This window comes from Neopsephotus bourkii, unplaced genomic scaffold (assembly GCF_033783945.1).
Source record: "Neopsephotus bourkii isolate Nb327-2 ecotype Australia unplaced genomic scaffold, CSIRO-AGI_Nbou_v1 NB_673, whole genome shotgun sequence".
Taxonomy (NCBI): Eukaryota; Metazoa; Chordata; class Aves; order Psittaciformes; family Psittacidae; genus Neopsephotus; species Neopsephotus bourkii.
The window spans coordinates 1,110,896-1,131,861 of NW_026901172.1; the positions used below are offsets into that span (position 1 = coordinate 1,110,896).

Consider the following 20,966-nt stretch of genomic DNA (forward strand, 5'->3'; position numbering starts at 1 on the left):
TTTATTGTTCCTTGAGGAGATGTCTGCACAGGAGACAAAAGGGGGCTGCAGCCATCAGGTTAAAAAACCAAGATGCCTTTAAAAAATTAAATGTTCACAATAGTGCTACAGCAAGCGAGATCAATGATATATTGCAGCGATGGTTTAAAACTAATTGATGACTAATGTTGTAATGCATTTGTAGCTACACTGATCTATTATATATCTTGGCCAAGCTGAAGGGACACTTCAAGGAGAAAAATTGCTAACTGTTTTAACCCGATGGAACTTGGGGAAAAAATAGTTACTTTAAGAGATAAATGGAAAGGTTGTGACCCCCTAATGTACATCTGGGTCTTGCAATGCAAAATCAAATTATCATTAAACAGAATGTGATCTGTGATGGAATTAAAACAACTACAAAGCAGGACAGAAAGCTCCACAGAGAAATACAATCGTGCAGTCTGAGCCGGGACCATTAGCTAAAAAGCTGCCTGGCTAAAGAACTGGTGTAACAAGTTGGTATGGAATTGTTTTGCTCTATAATGAAAGTTGGTTTAATTGGAGACTGCAGGAAAAATGTAAGCGTATTTATAGCAATTTACATATGTAAGACATTCTAGAACCATTGCTTAATTAGTGTATAAATAATTAACAATTTACTCTAAGTTCTGAGTAACATGTGTCTCTCTGGCTCTTGGAGGGGAGACAGGAAGCCTCATTTTCCCCTCCTCATTTTTGTCATGCCTGAGGCTCATGGCTGCTGGGTTTTACCCTTACAGTTGGAATTCAGAGATGTCAGTCAGGCTCTGCTTATTTTCACATCTAATTCATGCAAAACCCAGGTTTCCTCCTGAGGCAGTCAACTGGCCCAGATTTGCTTCAAAGTTTGGCCTAGGTTCAGTAAATGACTCACTTTAACTAAGGTACATCCATCTTCCTGGCTGAAACGTAATATAGGAAGTGTTGTCAAAGAGCAGATACCCCCCTAGAACTACAGCTTACAGAATCAGGACCTTAGAAACTGAAAGTAATAGCTTGTTTCATCCCCTGGTTTCCTGTTACCCAATGTAAAGGACATTGAGTGGGTGTAATCAGAACACTGCTGCTCAACCCAGAGTACCAGTGTGGGCTTCTGCATGCTGCACAAGCTGCAAATGGCTGGGATGGATTCTGAAAGCTGAGCTGGGAGGAGCTGCAGTCAGTAAGCCTCTGTGGTCGGGGGCTCTGTGCAAAGTTCTGTGGAATAAATAAGGCAACATGTTACAAATGCAGATAATATTATGGGCCATTACTAAAATACAGATTACCTTGAAAAGGCCATGGTTAAAAGGCCAAAAATACCACTGAGATCTTTAGCATTGCTCTCAGTCTCTGAATTGCTTCCCTTTAATAGGAGTACATCCTCGTGGGTCACTTCCAACTTGAAATATTCTGTGAGTCTATACATGATATGAGATAACAATCTAACAAAGACAGCCCTCACCACTGGTGACACCAATTTCCTTCTGCTTGAGAATAAGTTAATGTAGGAAGGACATGACCAACCTGTGATACTGTCCAACAGCCATGTATTCTTCTATGATAAATTAACCTTCCAGTGGGAAGGGAAGATGCTTGCAATACCAAATTGCAGATGTTTTGTACCCTGAAATGTTGGATGTACCAAAACCCCCAAAGCCTCCATGTATTTTAACTGCTGTACATTAGGCTTCCTCCTTTGCCCTTACACAGTTTAAATGTGAGGTCCCTGGGCTCTCAACAACCACACATAGCTCTAGCAGGTGGAGTTGTGCAAATGGGCTTGCTTCTTAGCTGTTAACTCCGAATGGCTGGGATTCCATAAAGGGAAATGGTTGCAGTCCATGGAATAATTAATTATCCGCCATCCTAACTTTCCAGTCCTGCATCTTGCGACATGATGACGACTTTTCAGTGTACGTCACGATGACGAGGACAAGGCGTCAATTAGAACATCCCATCATATTTCCATGATTGCAACATAGTGTAGGTAACAGTCTCATGTTTGGATCACACTCCTAAGCAACAATCCCAGCAATTCTTGCAGAGGGTGGAGTTATGTACTCATGCGTAACTTGGAGTCTCATACTCCTCCTACTTTTGAAACAATCAGACCTAAGAGTGCAATTACCATTGATTTCCTTCCTCAACTTCTGATCTCACTTTTCATCCAGTTGTGTGCTAACTGTGGCTGGCAGAAATGGTGAAAATGTCCAGGATTCCTGGACATTTTTGTTGTGTCTTGCTTTTTATTTCACCTTCAGGTTTTCAGACTGATTAAAAAAGCTGATTAAGCCTGGGATGGTTTTGTCATTGCTTCGGAAAGACAAACTGTAAAATCCAAAGGGTAGCAACCAGGATGTGATTTTAAAGAATACTTGAAGCAGTTTCAGTCTGCTGCTTGTGCTTAACAAAGGAAGAAACTCTGAACTGCAGCTGTCTTCTGTGCCAAAAGGTTTTCTTAACTTGTGAACACATATTTCAAGATATGTTTTAACTTACTGATAGTGTTTGCTCCCCTTGATTTATCCCAAGGCTTTATGGTTGTCAGATCAGTGTAAGAATGCAAATAGGTAATGTAAAATGTGTTCTTTTTCTGTGTTCCCTCTTTATGTCAATATTATGTCAATAGTCTAGAGAAGTTTTTGATGTGATGCGCTGAGTATTCTGACTCATAAGAGAGCTCAACATTGGGTCCATCCTTTACCAGTTCACTGCTGTCAAAAGCTATTGCATCCTTCATCTCTCTTGACCCAGGCTTGATTTATACTTCCATAGTTTTGGTTCTGATATGGCTTTGAAACAGTGTTAACTTTCCCAGGAAGCCTTAAGAACCAAGGCATCTGCTTCATGCTGTTTGGGCAGCTCAAACAACTGCAGAGGGAATGGAGCAATCTCCCACTCTGACCTCTGACAGCATCACATTTCCACTGCCTGCAGCCTGCCCCCCATCACAGTGCCCGGTACGTGCAGCACTGCAGGAAGAGCTGGGGAAACTCCTGTTTTCTGGGCCATGACCTATGAAGCTGTATGATTTTAGGGAACACCAGGTTAGCTCCAGGAGGAGGGAAGTGTTATAGTTCTTTGTTTCTGATTCTGCACAGAAGTCATAAGTTTTCAACATCAGTGAGAGCATCAGTGTGCATATTCCCGTTTCCATCTGTCATGCAAAGCGTAAATCCAAAGCACTGTGTGAGCACAGTCATGGCCAAAATATTTAAAGTTACCTGAAATGTTGGGGAATTAACACCTTACATTTTTCTCCAGAGCCCTGAGTGGTGCAGACATTCTGTTAATCGTATATTACAGGCTCAGGCAATATATTAAGTTTGGGAAGTAGATGTATACAACAGAGACGAAGAAGAATGAACTGGATCCTCAACTGTCTTTCTGCTCATGGATGTCTATAATTGTTTCATTACATTTCTTGGGGTTTTATTCTGTTTTGCTGGGACTACCTACTGGCAATGTATCTGTAAGGAAAGATATAAAAGTAAGGGATTCTAACATGTAAGACGTACAAACTAAATCCTGTGACGTGTTCTACTATGAATATTCCTAAATGCCAGACTAAACCATCCCTCCAACGGTTTCTTTTACAGACTTCCCTTGTTCCAGAAACTTGGCTTGACTTAGGAGGAAACCCCATAACTGTGCCTTAAAACTTGAATTGCATCAGTGTGGGTAAGATGTTGGGCCAAATTCTTTACTGGTGTAATTCCATGGAAATCAGAAATACTACACCAGGGCTGAATCTGCCCTGTGGTAGAAAACTATCTCCCCAGAGGCAAGACTTTTGGAAACAGTATCATATCTTAATTATAAGCAGACAGTTTGTTTTGGGTTGTATACAGAGCATGAAAATGTAACTGCTATAGGAACTAGCTACATATATGGTGATTTTATTCCTGGTGTAGTGCTGTTTGGTTTATTTGTGTATGATTTGCAGGTGGCTGAACAGCCCACAAACTTCTTTTTATGTAATTGAATGAGTCCCTGTTCAATTTCAGATCATAAAGAATTACAGTGCTGGCTTTAGAGCATCATTTGTATGTTTTGCAATGAGTTTAGGAGAAAGGCTGCGTGTTGTTTATAATCTGGGAAGTACAGATTCCAGTTAACAATCACGCTTGGAGAGCAGGCAATCATATTTTTTATGAGTTAACAGATGCTGATGGTACTGTGCCTCCCAGGACTGTGTTCACTCATTTGGGAATTCAAAGGGCAAAATGGGATCTGCCTTTTGTAGCAAGTTCCAGGCATGGCAACTGGTGATGGCTGAAGTGTTGCTGAGCCTCCTTCAACCCTTCTATGTGCTGACCTGATTTTGGCATCACTGTGTAGTGTCTCACCGCTGTATCAAAGTACTTCACGTGAGCTGGTCAACGTGGTAAAAAGGCTTGAAAGGATGTTGCAAAAAATATTTCACCTCTGTTCATTATTTTCCTGGGATGTCAGGCATTGCGAAATTTCAGGAGCTCCATGGATTTTCACAGCTTGGTTTGTGAAATTCATTCCCAGCAAAACAGATCGTGATTTGGCGATTGTGCACCTCTGGATTTTGGCATAGAGCTGTAGTGGAAGATGTCTCTGGCTAAGCTGCCTCTGGATTTGGAGGGTGGGCAGAGCAGGGCTGTATGTCTGCTGCTGGTCAGTGAGGAATCATAGAATAGTTAGGGTTGGAAAGGACCTTACGATCATCCAGTTCCAACCCCCCTGCCATGGGCAGGGACACCTCACACTAAACCATGTCACCCAAGGCTCTGTCCAAGTCCTCCAGTCCTCTTGTTGAGCTGTAACCTGTCAGTCCTCACCACTGTATTTTCCTGTTCCAAAGGCAAAGGCTGCACAGCGATAGTTGCCCTCAACATCAGTGATCTCAGGAATTACTTGAATAGAAATGTTAATGATAAATTCATATTTCTAGGATTAAAGGCATATGCTATCGCTGTAGGGGTGCCTGCACTGTGTGGTTACAGACAGAATCTGTTCTGGGGAGTGAGTGGAGCATTTTCACGTGCTGGCAACAGGGACTGGTACAGCAACAATGTATGCAAAGACCACTGAGCACCTCCTCTGCACCACTGCAGCAATGGGCTTCATTTCTGGCCAAGCACTTGGGGAGGATGGGGGGGGGGTCTTCTTAACCTATTCTGTGGAGATCTGGCAGTCTTCCCAAAGGGGAACCAGCTGATAAAGACATGACTTTGAGCCAGCATTCACACCACAGAAGGAGTTTGTAAAGGTGGCAAGTCATGCATTTTCCTTTTGTGTATCACTGTATGGCAACAAAGTCATTCTATTTTTCCCCCATCCAGGATCACACTGTGTCACAGAAATTCACTTATGGCATTGGCAATGTGGTTTTGAAAGAAAAACCCCCGTGCTGTCTGGAATGCTCCACTGTTGGGTACCAGAGTCAGAAAACATCCTGCCTGCCGTGAACGTTAGGAAAACAAAGCAGCCCTGACTCAAGTGCCAAGTGGTCTGTTGGAAGGCTGACTCCCCTGAGAATAAAGAATATTGGTATCCAGCCGAGAGGGCGGGCAGGAACAGGCCCTGGGCAACACACTGGAGTTTTGGTGGAGCCTGTGATCTTGTATGCTTGTTTGTATCGGCTCCTGACTCCTGTGTTAAAAGGTGAGCTGCCCAAAACGTAAGGAAACGGGTCACACGTTGATAAAATCTGAATTCGTTTTCTACCTATATTTAGAGCCATGTAAAACAGGGATTTCTCTTTTTGGCTGCTCTAGTATCTAGGAGTAGCTTAATATCTCTATTTAAAACCAGAAAAAGTTCCCCAAAGGAAATATCCTTTTTTTCCTATTGTATACTCAAAAACCCCCTTCTTCTTGTTGCACAGTATTCAGTGGGGTTTACTTCCCTATTTCTGTGTTTGAATAAATAGTCCTAGTCTAATGATTCGGTAAACATTTCATCCAGAGTATTCCTCAGCTTCTAGTTCATATACCAGTGTTATACTGCTTCCTAAAAATGAGTGTGGAAACCACCCTCAGGTGCTTAAGCAAGGATGTGTTACATGACCCTTTATAAATCTCTTCTTCCCTTCAGTTGTTATGTTAGTCAATACTAAAAAGTAAAAATGCTCAAAGATCTATTTCTGCTTCTGTAAGTAAACCAATTTTCTTACCTGCTTCTATTGTTTTGGTGCATGGATTGGGTTTAGATGAAGTTTTCTGCATAGAAATTCTTGAAAATGCCACATGTAAGTGGGAAAACTGCAAAAGAAGAGGAGATTGTGTATATAGAGATAGATTTTACTTCCTTCGTTTCCTCTTTATCTTAAATTTAGATTTGAGAGGTAACAGATTATATCCCTTTGTTATTTCCAGTGTGGCAAAGCAGCTCAGTGGCCAGCATGGCTAGTGTCTAAGCTTCCACCTCTTCTAAAAACACTCAGGTGATGTGAAGTTCTTTAGTGATGCTACTTACGCTGTTCTTGCCCTCAGTGAAGGGTATGAGATGAGAATACACCCCAACAGTCTGTTTTTATCTGTGCTAACGTTTGGTGGTGAACCTGCATAAGAACGCATTTTTCCCCTCTGATGGTAGTTTCAGTTATCAACATGTACCCAGACTTTCTAGTTCGGGACTCAAAAGAATGCCCAAAGACATTCCTGTTCATCCTCTGGGTTTGAAGTGCACCCTGCTGCACTGTGACATCTTCTCTGGTATATTTGAGAATCCCGAATCACTGGATTTAGAAATGCCAACAGTTTTCCCACTTGTTTTTGCAGAATGCCCTATTGGCTGCAAAGCTAGGCCCAACATTGGCATTTCCAGCAGGGTTATGGTGGCAATTCAGCAGGACATTTTCTACTGGGGTGTCTCACTTGTGTACGTGTGCTCTCCTAAAATGACAGTTCAACAGGAGGCTGGAACGCTGGGCCAGGGAGGCTGAGAGATGTTTTTGTGTTGATCTCAATGGAGCGGGACTGGGTCTTTATTTCCTTGACAAGGCTGGAAAATGTTCATTCTGCCTCTTTCCCCTTCACACACATATTTTCTTTTCTTTATAGAATAAGTCATTTGTCTTTAGCTCACCATTCACCTCTCTCTTTGATTGCAGTTAATGGAATTGTCACCTTTATGTACTCATGTTCCATTTCTCAACCTGTCTGGACTTTGGCCTCCAAAGGTTACCACTGCTAGTGAAGTAATATGATTGAGTCTTTTTGGACAGATTTATGCAAAATTTCTTCTCCAGCCAGTGTCACATTTAGTCTAGTTCTGCAAAAGAGAATATTTCAAAGATGCCAACTGTCATCTAAAACCACTAAATTGTCCTGCAGTGCTGGTGGAGAGGACTGGGGGCCATCTCAGAGCAACGCTGATTTACACTACGGAGAGTTGTATCCTTACAGCTTGAAATACAGGCTTTTGTTCATAATGAAAAAAAGAATGATCCTGTCTCACACAAAGCACATTTAAAATGGCATTTTCATTAGTTACTCTGTAATGAAAAGGCAAAAGGGTAGATTTGAAGTGAATCTCATCAGAATCATGAAAAAAAGGGAGGTTTATTTGAATCAACAGTATCTGAAGCAAAACTACAAGAGCCCCACTCTAAGCAGAAAAAAAAGTGGCTGTGTTCCATTGAACTACATGCACCTATGAGATATTTTCAGGTTTATAGAAAGATTTTGAGATTATAGAGGATTCACTGCACTCGTATCTACTCTTCCTGCATCTGATACGAAGCACAAATTAATCAATCATCATTATTCTGCACTAATATAACACCTCTTAACCCTCAGCTTTCAGAATGTTTCAAAGGAGCAATGAATTAAGCCTCACGAGGTCTTGGGAATATGTGGTAAGCTAAACTTTGATTCCTTCACTATAAAAAAGGCATTTTCAGGACTTTGATTTTGGAGGCTGGAGATCTTGTAGTTGTACTTGAAAATATCTTCATTTTTCACCCTCTTGGAAAGAGACCATCTAGTTGCTAAGGAAGCATAATGAAATGGAAAAATGTCTTAGGAAGAATTAATACATTTGTCTGTATTTACAGACAGGTAACTATTTTTTTTCTATTTATTGGAGCAAAACCATCTATATAAATCAAGGTGCTAATGTGATATATCTATAAAAAAGGCAAAATCCCTGCCTGTAACTGAAAGGGTGCACAGAGAATTATTATTGCCGTGGTAGAAGTCTTGTTGTTTTGAACATTACACATTGTGTTGGATGAATTCTGACTGAAGCAAGTGCAGAGAAAGCTTATTAGATAACCCCAAACTTGCTGTTATGAAAGAAAATGTAAACGGTTGATGTTTAGCTTGGCAAAACAAAAGATAAGAAGGGGTTTAAATGTGTCTGCAAGTACGCTGTGGGAGGAGAACAAGTATCATTTATATGAAAAGAAAGTGTCAGCAATCTATGAGTAAATGAAGACAGAAATAATGTAATTCATTTTTAATGCACAGAGGAATAGGATTCTGGAACAAAACAGCAAAGAAGGGAGGTAGTTGGGAGGGTGAAGAGCAAGAGCTATAAACCAGAGCTCTATGAAAAGGCTTATAGGATTTGATGGTCAGAGGTAGTAGAAACACATCTAGGTCTGTTTTTCTGTGCTTCATTTTACTGCTTTTCAATTGAAATGAACACTTGGGTATATCCACAGGCACAGTACTTTGCTTTGGGTCACCCAGCTAACGTGAAACAGCTTGTTTGTGTCTCTGAACTCTATACTTACTCTCTGTGGTGTACTTCCTTGGTCAGCGTGGTAGCCTTACACTACAATTTGTTCCCCTGGGCCAGGTGCCCACATGCTTGGACTGGTCTGACTCAGATTGGGATGTGCACGTCTCACAAGAGAGAAATCGGCATCCCACCAGAGGAGGTGCAGACCTCCCGGGGAGCAGAGCAGAGCATGAGAGCACACACTCCCACTGTGCATGGAGCTGACTTGGAATTCCAGTCAGGAGGGTGGTATTTCTTAAAAAGATCTATCTATTCAGTGCAAAACATGTGGATTAATGCGAGAAAACACCAAATGATCCAGTTTGGGTCTAATGTCCCTTCCCACCCTGCCTAGACACAAGGTATTCCCAATGGAAAGTCAATTTTCACCCAGATTTTGGTTTTGTAGAAGTGTTTTCCATCAGAAAAGCATCCCAATGGAAAATTACCAACTGCTTCTAATACGAAGTGACCAGCGAAGCTCTCAAAATGATTCAGTGGCAAAGCTGGAATGAGAACCCACAGCTCCTGACCACAAACCCTGTGCTCCAACCACGAGACAACACTCATCTTTCCCTGAGCAAGGTTGTTCCTGCTCTGTTTCTGCCTGGGCCCAAGTGGGAAAACTCTGGAAATGTTGCAAGAGAGCTTTAATTTTGCTACAAGATTTCCTGCTGGAGAATATTTGGGGGATAATGGGAAAAATCCCTGTTGGCTCCCTAGGAGTGCTTTGGACATGATAATGTGAGGGTTTCCATGTGCTCCTCCCTAAATGGGTCATGGAGGGATGTGGTGGGGTCTGATCCTGTCCACTGCAGGAGTGCTCTGCCACTGCTGGCCTGTGTGTTCAAGGGGTGCATGGAGGGGGTCCTGCTGCCCCAACCTCCCTTCATGTTAAGCAAATCTCTAACTAAACTTAGGGTTCATTCCTTACATCAGGAATACTCCAGCTTTGCAGGTAAACCTCTCAAGCAGAGTCACCCCATGCAGAAAGTCCAACCCATGGCTTGCAGTCTTTATTTATGTAGACAGCGATTATATATTTATGGGTCAAGGTGGGGGATGTCCTCACTCTAGACATACCCTTCTGCTTGTCTCCCTCTATTTATTCTTCCCCTGGCTCTCAGTGGGGCTTCTTGCACCGCTTAAATGCTAAATGTTTCTGCAACCCCCACAGTTTCAGCACTCTTGAAGGGCAGCAGGCCTTCGGCTGAGAAATACGATTTAGCAACAGAAAGAGTCCAACCCCCCTCCTTGGCTCTGTTCTAGTCGCTTTTAAATAAAGGAGAAATACGATTCCCTTTTCCGAGGCAAAACCGCTCGTATCACTTGAATTCCTGACAGGGCACAGTGCGCGCTCGGCTTTCCAGGGCAGCCTTCGGCGTGACAGCTACGCCTAACACACAGCAGAGCCCTTCCACAGCGCTCGGGGCGAGCTCCACTCGCGGGCCCCCAAATGCAAACCAGATGCCGGCACCGGCCGGCGCAGCCTTCAAAGGCGAGCGGGGGAGGCCCGGCCCGGCTCCCGCCTCCCCTTCCCCGCCCCACCAGGGGGGACGGCAGCGCAAGCGCGACCAGGAGGAGGAGGACGGGGGGGGGGAGCGCGGCGGGTTTCCCGGCAGCGGCCGGCGGTCAGGAAATCGCCCTGTCAGGAAAAGCGCGGTTTGTGTAGCCCGCTCCCTGCGCTGCTATTGTAGTGTTTCAGGTCGGACAAGTAAGTGACTGCCGCTCGCCAGGACCCGGCCGAGCCTCCCCCGAAGCCGGGCGGGCTGCCCCCGCTTCCCGTTTCAAGCCTGGTGCCGCCCCTCAGCGCTGCGCGCGCTCCCTCAGCGCCGCCGCCGGCCGTTGCGGCCGTTAACGGCTCCCGGCCCGGCCCTCAACGCTCCAAGCAGAGCGCGGTGGTGTTTAGAGAGCGCCTTTCCCGTTCGTGAGGTGCTGCTGGCTGGGAAGCGCTGTCGCGATTGTGGTGGTTTTGAAGTAAACGCTCTCCGCCCTCCGTGTATAACACCGCTCCCCGGGCTTCTCAGCGAACCCTGCTCGCTGCACCCGCAGGCCGCGCGTTGGCTGCGTGATTAAATCGGCCCGAATCGGTTTCAGAGCCAGTTTTTGCGTCGCTAGTGGGGTATTAAATGATTTATATTCAATTCTCCCCGCCTGGCTTCCCGAAGTTCGCTTTTACTGGTGTTTCGTCACAGCACAGCCTATACATAAGGCCTAAATTTAATGAGAACTGGTCTGCCCTTTGTCACAGCCCTGACAGGCTCCAGGTAGCGCAGTGCCTGGGGAGGCTCTTGAGGTTTCACAGGGATAGGGTAAAGCACATGGCTTCTTCCCAGTGCCTCCTCCTGCGGACCACGGCAGAGGAGTCACCATTTTCCCTGCCCATGGCAGGGGGTTGGAACTGGATGATATTAAGATCCTTTCCAACCCAAACCATTCTGTGTTTCTCAGATGCCTTTTTAAATGGCAGCGCTCAGGTGACCTGGCGTAGGCAGATGGGACATGTACATCACTTAACATACTTTCTTAATCCTCCAGATCGATGGGAGATTTCCTTAAATGTATATCTTGCAATTACTCAAGTTGGTAGTTTCCAGGCTTGTATCTGCGGCACAGGTATTGCTGGCACTGGTGTCTTCTCATTGCTCTCTTCTACCACTGCCTCTTCCCTTGTATTGCAGCTCTGCTTTCTCACACCTTCATAGCACCATCTCCTTTGCATGGCAGTTGTTCCTGAGTTCTCATAAGGCTTGCGGGCTGGCACAGAGCCCATCCTGGTAACCTGGTGGAATTTACTCGTGCTGGGCTCACCATACCGGCTGTATTCCTCACTGGTGACGTGCTTTGGGCCGGTTAGGAACTGGTGACCTTGCAGATTCTTTCTCTAACTGCGGTGCCTGGGACTTGTTATCTAGTTTAGTAAGTTTAGCATCAGTGCCTCTTCTCTGGAGAACACTTAAGAGAGAGATTTAGGGAAAGGAGAAGAGATTCTGAGGTTCTTGGAAAGTAATAAATGGACACATTACTGTGAAGGTGGTCTCATTTTTTGTCCGTATGTATTTCCTCATCCTGGAAGACCATTAATTTATTGAAATTATTTTTTTTCTAAATGTACTTAAATATATTACAAAAACATACTGAAATTGTAAAGTGTCTTTAAATAATAATTCCTCCCTTCAGGAATATGGGCTGGTATATGGTAACAAAATTTTACTGGCATGGGATAGGATGAAAGAAGAAAATGGGGGAATTGGGTTCTTGTAGTGACAGCTGTTCCCAGCTGAAAGGATCAAGCAGAAAGAGATTTATAGTGTCAGGAGAGACTAAATAAACTAGTACTATGCTGATAGGTTTTAATGGGAATTCTTAGCCACTTTTATTACTCTGTCCAGTGTTTTTAACACTCCTCAGCTAAATTATCATTTAAACATGTTGGGTTTTTTTGAAAAAAATATAAATTGTCCTCTTCTAAGTATGGGCTCTTACTGATTTTCTTTCTTGTACTTCCTCACAAGTCTTTCTTTCCTTAAGCCATTCTTCCTTTAAGCGTTCTTTTGATTCTGTTGGAGATTTATCTATTTCCTGAGAACTAGTAGATTTACAGTAGAGGATCACAGTAGCTCTCCTCTGTGTTCCTGTTTTGTATCTTGGGCTTTTCAAATGACTCACTTTGAAAGTCTTCCTTGGTACCTGCAACTAGAATATCAAAGATGTGCAAAATCACGGGTAGTGGCATGGCCTTGATAGAAATGTTTTTCTGAGCTTTATTTTCAAAGGGAAATTTGTGGTCAGCATTGCCTGGTTGTTTGCCTCTTGTTAATACTTTCTGGCGATGTCTTGAGCTGCCCCTTGAGTTTCCCTCTGTATTTCCATGCGTGACAGGGAAAGTACTCAGACTGAGCATGAAGCAGAATTTGTGACCTTCAGCTGTCGGAGGCAAGTAAGTTTACAAGCTCTTGACTTCTGAGATGTTTTGAGGAAGTCATTGAAGGGAACTTTGAGGGAGGTGTTGGCCTGATACCCTTTCAGGCTTGTCTTTGTGGGAGTTTGCATTTGGGAGACTGATAGGATCATTAAGAAGGCAGATTTTACATTGATAAAAACCAACCAAACAACATACCCCCCACAGCTGTGTATGCAGGGAGAAGGAAGAGGAGAACTCACTGGGTTCAGATGAACAGATATGGTTCTTCTTTCACTGTAAAGAAGAAGGGGTTGTAGACAGGTTACACATGTATGATCTATCTGGATACCTGATTTTGGTGCAGAAGTTGTGTTTCTTTTAACCTAAACTAATGTGAAACCTCACTTTCTCTTAAGTGCTTGTGACAGCAACTGCAGGGCTAGTGTTTTTGGAATTGCAGCCCAAATAAATGTTTAATTTCAAAATGACAGATTACTCAGGGCTGTCATTCTCATGCTTTTACTATGCAAGAGTGAACAAATACTATATAGTAAACTGTGGATTCGGCTTATGGACACATTTGCTCTGGGCTGAGCATCTTGAAAGAAGTGGTTTACAGCACGTCTTTAAAAATTGATTTCGCCATTGCCTCTACTGCTGGCCTAAGTGTTCCAGTATCTGCCAGGAGTAATTATAGACTGTTGGTTCAGATGTTGCTTAAATGTGTAAGCCTTGATGGGAAATGCAGTGGATTTCAGCCAGAATGCTAATTTTGATGTTTTGTCATTTCATAAAACTGTGAACTCAGAACAAATTATTTTTATACTGATCTGCTGATACATAATCACACAGCTAGTGCCAAATTCAACCTTGATGTAGCACTGGAATCTACAGATGCAATTAAGAGTTATCAGCATTAACTTCAGCTGGTGATTTTGTTGTCCACAGTATCAGAATGGCTTTATTTACCCAGGGTGCTAGGTAAGAGTATGTTCTCCAAGCTGAAGCTCCTGATGCCGAGGCTGGTTTGCTCCAGGAATTCAGTTTAAAGCTGGTGTATGGTTACATGAACTGCAGTTGAGCCTTTCAAATTACATTCTATTCCAAGTTGTCTTTTATAGTTTAGACAGATATTTTGTGAATTAACTTCACTGCGCTAGGGGTGTGTTTACTGTATGCTTCCTTTTTGTGTGTTTTATTGGTTTATTGTCTTTAATTTGTTTCTCCAATGCCATTATAGCCTAGAAGAAAATGAAAAAATACTGAAGTCACAGTAGAGGAATCTGACTCTCTTTTACTGGCAATGAGTAGAAATTATTCTTTCTGTCCAGCATGGGATAGGTTAAAGTGATAAAGACATTGGAATAAGAAAGATCTTCCTTAGCATTAGGTTAAGAAGCTGATGGATCCGACCACTTGGGTCCATCAGTCATTTTGGAGCCTGTTGCCTCCTTTCAACTAGTCATGAAGCTGTTACAGCTAGAATTTATGTAATAATCAGATGGCATTTTTTCCCCCCTCACAGTCAATGTAAACAAGATAGTGTCTCCTTTCAGAGCTTCAAGCATTCTGCAGTGTCATTTGGGACATGTCTGTCTGCCAGATCATTAGCACAGCCTTTAGGGATGCACACAGCTGCAGTGTCAGAGAAGGGAATGGATCTAAATAGGTTGGTGTACATGAATTCTATCAGTTGCTGTTTTCAGGGTGTGGAGAAGAAAGAGTGCTGCTACATACCCTCTTAATTCCTTAGGTTTTCCAGCGTGAGAACCTTGTCTTGGCATAAACTGATGAATGTTTCCTCTGTTTGACAAATTGTGGGTTATGGCAAGCATTCAAAATGCTGCAGACGTGTGAGTGCACCTGTGATGTTCACAAGTGTCAAGAGTTTAATTCTGAACTGCTAATATGGCTGGGAGTTTTGCCACTGCCTTCAATGAATGTGTCATCAGACCCTGCTGTAGAGGTGATGGTCCAGTCCAAGCAGAGCCAGGAGAGCCCCGGAGGGAACTGGAGCTGTTGGGTTTCCCTAGTAGATTGTGTCTTCTCATTTTGTGACTCTTTGCTCAGCCTTCCTTTTTCCTGAGAGCTCCTCTCTGCAGCTGTTTCCTGCTGTTATGAGCAGGGAGCTGACCTGGTTCCTTTTGTGCAGCGTAGTTACAGGCCAGGGAGCAAATGGGGCAGCCCAGTTAGGCCCTGTCACATTGCTAACCTTAGAGTGAGAGCTGGTCTGCCTTTGGCCTTGCAGCCTGTCTCTGCCCAGGCATCTTTGAGAGGCACGCTGCGGTGTTGCTCTCATGCCTGTTGTGATGCAGGGCCTATCAGAGCATGCAAAACCCACGTGGGTGCCTTGATCTCCATTCTGAAGAAAACCAGGGTGAGCAGTAGCCAAGTCTTCTCCAAGGGAGGAGCTCCTGAATTCCTCTTAGCCACACGTTGGGGGCCAATGTTTTGGGAACTGCTTGAAGTTTGAAATCCCTGGCCTGCCATAGCCACCTCTGTGCTCCAAAGCAGCACCTCTCAGTTGACACCAGCATGTTATTTTTCTGCTCTGGGCATCTCTGAGGAGTATTTCTACTTTCCCAAAGCAGTCTTGGGGTCATTACTAGCTGCATATTAGTACTGGACTACTGCACTCTGTTATGGTACTTATTACTGCCACATCCATGAACAGTCAGAGAGCAGAAAAATGCTTTTTGACATACCTGACCATGTTAAGATTGTCAGTTCAGCTCATGAGCCGTGGTCAGTAGACAGCTGCAGCGAGCCTTCTGGGGCCAATTCAGAATGCAGTGTAATCATGACTGCTTGGAGAAAGTAAATATGGAGCCATTGCTTAATGTCTCCTCTAGCTCTGGAACTCAGGCACATCAAACAAAACTAGCAGGTGGCATGCTCACAACAAATGGAAGGACTTTTTCATTCATTGTTTACACAGAACTTTGTAACTCATTACCACAGTAGTTTGCAGTTACAAAAGTTTCCCTGGATTCAGAAAGAGCACAAACAAATTTGGGGAGGAAAAATCCGTCAAGGTCTCCTAATCCTAAAGATAAAATTTGTGGCTCAGGAAGTGCTTCTGCTATAGACAGCAGGAGGAAGAAAGTGTCTTGGGGAAATATTGCTGAATGAAAAGGGCAGGCATATACTTTTCTTATGGCTTCTGCTGTTTGTGTCAGGATACTGTACTAATTGGACCCTTCATCTGACCCATTGCATCTGTGCTTTTCTCTTTCATCAGGGTCCAGAATGCTGTTGCTCTTATTTGATAAACAGTACTATGTGCTGTATCAGCCCATAGTGCGAGTTCAAGACTGGAAGGAGAGCATCATTTTTTTGTTTTAGTACAAATCTCTCCCAGAGCAGATTATAGGGAAAACCAACTGTGTTCTGCATTTAGGAGCTTGGTATTTGTTGACACTGGTCATGCTGACATCTTTCTGCTCGTGAGTGTGATATCTATGTAGGCAGTAGAAGCTGAAACTAAATCAATTTTGAATCTCATTTCTTAGAATAATTTCTTACTCATTTTCCTTTCTTTGCTAATCAGTTACACCAGGGTAAACTGGGATATGCCTTGTTTTATATCAGAGCAGGTGGAAGTAGTTTGGCCTGAAAGTATTTAAAATACAAAAGCTGCAATTAAAGGGCAGAAGGCAGTGATGAAGTAATGCTTTGTCTTGGACACTGATAGAGGGGAGAAAAAAAACCCATATGGAGAGACATTACAGAAGATTAGTACATAGTGAATTATTTATAGAGAGAAAAGGAGATGCTAGAAAGTAGTAGAATATTTTCAGCCCTGTGGTGGGATTTAATTGAGAAAGGATTACAGTGTAAGGGGGGCAATTAGAAAGGTTTTGGTGGAACAATTAGGAAGGTTTTGGTGGAACAATGTAAGTATGGGATTGGGAGTTGGGGTCTGATTCTATTAAAATGAGATCTCTTCCAGTATTTGAAGCTGGTTTTTGTTGTTCTGAGGTGTGAGAAAGCTCTGCAGAATTTACCAGAGAATGAATGAAATAACCTTGAAGTGCTTGGTTTTTAACTGAGAAGCAAACTTTCTCCAGCTTGGTTTTTAACTTGCTCCAGTTTTGTTATTGTTAACACAGTCCCCACATTCCTAAGGCAGCAATCTCCTGCATGTACGTGTTTCTGTTTTGGAAAGGGAAAAGGGGAGAGGAGGTGTGCTTTTGTTCCTTGTTTTTGTTTTGCTTGCTGTTGGGGAGCTGAAAAATAAATGCTTGTTGATAGTTATAGCACAGTCCCTTGGGCATTTTAAAGGTATTATTCTATATTAGTACTGCCCTTCAACATAGCATTTGAATTCCCCATCTGCTCCCACTCTCCCACACAGACATGTGCTGCCTTTTGTCTTTTCACATCCAAACAGGAATTAAAGAACCTGGAAGAGGAAAGGGAGCTCACTGTCTTCAAGAAGAGATTGCTGCTCTACCACCACCACTTTTGTTAGCTTACCGAAACTCTAGAAAGCCAACAAAGCTCTGAATATAATTTCCAATATAATATCAAAACCTGTTTCTTGGGTTTTATTGCCTTCCTACAATTGAAAAAGAGCTTTTGTTAAACATGTTTAGATCTTTTCACACTAAGATTATAAAGCCTAACTTGAGTTTGTTAATCTTTTTCTTGGTAATCCATAGAAAAGCACAGCTGCACTACTAACAACATACTGTTTATCCGTGATCACTGGGTCTGGGCAGCCTGCAGCGTTCCAAAGATCAAAGTTTCAAACAGACATGCCAGTCCTTCAGAATTCTTTGGATTTAAGCACGGTACCACAAAATCTATACTTACAGCTGATAAATACTTGTGCTGAGCTCCAGCCTGCATTCATGTGAGTGTGCAGCATTCCTCTACTCTAGCTTTAACAAAGGTATGTCCTGGCACTTTGATAACTCTGTAGCAAGGTAGGACAGACGGAGTTTAATAGTTAGTTGTAATGAAGCAGTCCTCTGGTTACTTAGTCATTCCTTTTAGATTAAAATAAACAATGTTAAGGGGTTTCATTTTTTTTATAAAGAAATATTTTTGCAATTGACGGTTTCCCCTGTCCTTTTTTTCATTGCCTATGTGGGAAAACTAGCACATTTGTTTAAGGATAAACTGGGAAGTCTGTGGTTTCCAGCACGCACATTTTGAATAATATTTATACAGACTATTATTTAATGGGCCATATAAATATTTATCATATGCTGTAGCCCTTTGATCATAAATGCTTGTTTGAAAAGCCATTCTGTCCCTGCTGTGATTTGCAAAGAGACCTTTGCTGTTTTAGTGCTTGGAGAGAATTTTGGCTTCTTGTCCTGTATTAGTAGTTATAGTCCTGGACTAACACAGTCAAGCTGGAATTGTCTTCTTAAAATGATTTTTTTTCCTTCTCCCTTTCTTTCTGTTTTCAAATTAAAATAAGAAGTGGTAAATGTGAGGCCCTTATTCTGCAGTGGACAGGCAAAGTTACTTTGAAGCTTTGGAGGCCTTTTTCTTGGCTGCAAGAAGCCAGGCTTCCTGAGGTAGATACTTCAGGGATGTAGAAGGTATTATCACCACAGCTTTTCACCATTGGGAAGTCCATAAACATGCATCAAACATTTTGGTGTCTTGTTAGGAATATTGTGTGAAAGGAATTGACTTGTCTGACTGGACCTTTAAGGCTGTTTATTTTAGTTGTTTTCCGGTTTCACTGTTTTCCTCATGATTGTATTGACTGCAGAAGCTGTATGCTAAGAATCCAGTAGATACAAAATCCAAACCAAAGTTTTCTTCCGTGCATGGCAATGAAAGTTGATGTCCAGATTCCAAAGCAAGAAGTTTGTGCTGGGACCTTCTACTACCTCTGAACTCCATTAAAGAGTTTCTTCATTCCTGACTTGGAGCTTCCTCTTGTACCAATGGAATCTCCTGTAAACAAAACTGAATAGTAACATTTCTCTTTAAATTCTTCTTAAAGTACTTTGGATAAAGATTTTCAACCAACCTCACTGCTGAGTTCGTAGGTACTCGAAAGATACCTGTAGACAGAGTCCCTAATTGGTAATACTTACAACCTAAAGATGACAGTACTTTTTGTGGATCTGGTTGACAAGTAAATGGCATGGCAAGTGATTGGTATTCCAGAAGAAACCTGGCATCAAATCATGTTTTTGTCAGCAGATGAGATCCTATTGCAGAGACGTTGTACTTTGAACAGCCTCGGTAACTAAGTGCTTCAAAAAAGGGATTAATATTTACTCTGAACCCTTCTTGGTAAGATATTGAAGTATTGTTTTGTAAATCTAGGTGAGCTTTACTCAGAGAAAGACCGGTTAAAATAGGTTGGACTTTGTCACTTAACTCTTCTGTGCACTGATTTACAGAGTTAAACTAGTGGCTCTACATAAACTCATCTGTGCTGCTTGAGCATAGAAACAAACTCTGCTTCCTGCCCAGTCACTCGCACATGCACATCCTGGTTGCTTAGTAAGGAAAAAAGGAAAGTAAACATTACATGGGCTTATTGGGTTCCAGGTTTCAAATGTTTGTGGGAAGAATCCAATGCAAAGCCATAATTTTAAGTGCTGAGTAGGAGGTACTATGAGCTTAATTCTCTAACATCTGTTAAGCTTGTTCTCCAAGTAGCAAAAACACATTAATGAGCTAAAATCAAAGCTGCCATACAAGGAAGAGAAATAAAAATTTAGAGTAACATTGTATATGGGAGAAGGAGGCAGGGGATGTAAAACACTCTTTTTGCTATTTGTATTTTGTGAAAAGCAAGTAAGAAAGATTTGCCTATGTTAAAAAAAATAATTTGCTTTGCAGTTTGTGGTTTATTCTCATGTTTTTATGAGTCAGCAGCTAAAGGCAGTGCCGAAATAGGGGAAAAACAGGGAAATTCGTGAGATAGTATCAGGAACAGTCTTAGGCAATTTCTTCATAGTACAGTTTCTTGCAAGTAGCCAGCAGCATCTGCAGCCAGCCTCTTAAGCTGTGAGGAGAATTAAAAAGTGGTCATCATCTGTTGAAAAGAATGTCTTAAAACTGGTTTTACAGCCAAGGGCTAAAAGGAAGATGCAGAGTGCTGTAAGTATCCCCAGCTGACAGATGCAGTATTAATCACTGATATCAGGAGAATTGTCCTCACTTTCAGAGGCATTAGCTTTTGTTAGTCTGACCAGGTCACAGAGCCAGGGCCAAGAAAATAAAGCCAGCTTTCTTGCCAATATTCCTGGGTGTTAGGCTCATGGCACACCATTATTTTTAGCTGATTGCTCATTGCTTGAACAGATGACCTTGCTTAATAAGATTTGTGTGTGTTGCACCTAAGCTACTGGGGAGAATCAGTGTGCTGAAAGAGTAGCTAGTATTGCCATCAGTGCTGCAGTATGTTCTATAGCTTTAATTTTTGTCTTGTTTCTGATACTGTTAGAAGCTAATGCTCTGTACAACTTCCTCTAGTGACCCTGCCATGGTGCAGAATGTGGTGTGGTACCTGCTTTGGTTTGTACCAGGTTGTTCATGAGCTTTAGTGATGGAGAGGACTCCTTCATGCTGATGCTGTCTAAGCAGAAGTTAAAAATTGTCCCTGGCCCTCAGCAGTGGTGTCTAAGCATGGTATGGTAGATTCAGGCAGTAAAAAGTGATTGTATGGGACAGGTTGTGGTAACATCTCCACAGACTAACCACATTTCTATGAACCAGTTAAGGGGCAGGATGAGGGAAAGCTGAGCAGGTTTCTTTAGCCAAAGTATTGGCTTATGCTGTTTTAAATTAAACTTTGTTCTAATTCAGCTGTTGCCTAGCTTAATTATTATCTGGAATGATGCTTGGAGTTTTCTGAGGTAAGGGTCTCCCTTTTTTTAATTCTTTATTTCACCTGCTACCTCTAAACCTCAATGATTATAAATTTGTAGAAGCCATCCGCAGCAGTGGTTACAAGCCAACTGTAGATGTGAACAGCCACTTATATTGTGCCAATACTGTGTTTGGGCCAGAGAAGGGCAACAGAGCTGGTGAAGGGTCTGGAGCACAAGTGTGATGAGGAACGACTGAGAAGTTTAGTCTGGAAAAGAGAAGGCTCAGGGGGGATCTTACTGCTTTCTACAACTGCCTGACAGGAGGTTGTAGTGAGGTGGGGGTCAGTCTCTTCTTCCAAGTAACAAGTGGTAGGACAAGAGGAAACGGCCTCAAGCTGCCCCAGGGAAGGTTTAGACTGGAGATTAGGAAATACTTCTTCTCCAAAAGGGTGGTCAGGCATTGGAACAGGCTGCCCAGGGCACTGGTAGAATTACTGTCCCTGGAATTGTTCAAAAGGCATGTAGAGGCCCTTAGCGACATGGTTTACTGGTGGACTTCG

General features: G+C 42.7%; 1 protein-coding gene and 1 long non-coding RNA gene across 17 annotated transcripts in view; one reads left to right on the forward strand and one right to left on the reverse strand.

Annotated features, from left to right (window-relative positions):
• The window catches only part of FGGY (FGGY carbohydrate kinase domain containing), a 325,223-nt gene that overhangs the window by 171,445 nt on the left and 132,812 nt on the right, over positions 1 to 20,966 (forward strand). Inside the window, exons 1-2 of one of the 15 annotated variants that reach the window (XM_061353415.1) lie at positions 17,218 to 17,507; positions 18,416 to 18,551. The exons of 12 other annotated variants lie outside the window; for them this stretch is intronic. The gene's annotated coding sequence lies outside the window, so the exon portion shown is untranslated. Of the gene's footprint in view, positions 1 to 10,297; positions 10,421 to 17,217; positions 17,508 to 18,415; positions 18,552 to 20,966 lie in introns of those variants that run through there. 2 more of the 15 variants (XM_061353414.1, XM_061353413.1) reach the window with 2 other exon arrangements.
• LOC133212250 (uncharacterized) lies at positions 1,086 to 11,604 on the reverse strand. Of its 2 annotated transcripts, none has more exons than XR_009725435.1 (3): positions 11,225 to 11,604; positions 6,152 to 6,239; positions 1,086 to 1,218 (listed from the first exon to the last, which is right to left on the reverse strand). It is a non-coding gene; the product is annotated as an uncharacterized LOC133212250 (long non-coding RNA). The 2 variants fall into 2 exon arrangements; XR_009725436.1 differs by lacking the exon at positions 11,225 to 11,604 and adding an exon at positions 8,720 to 9,450.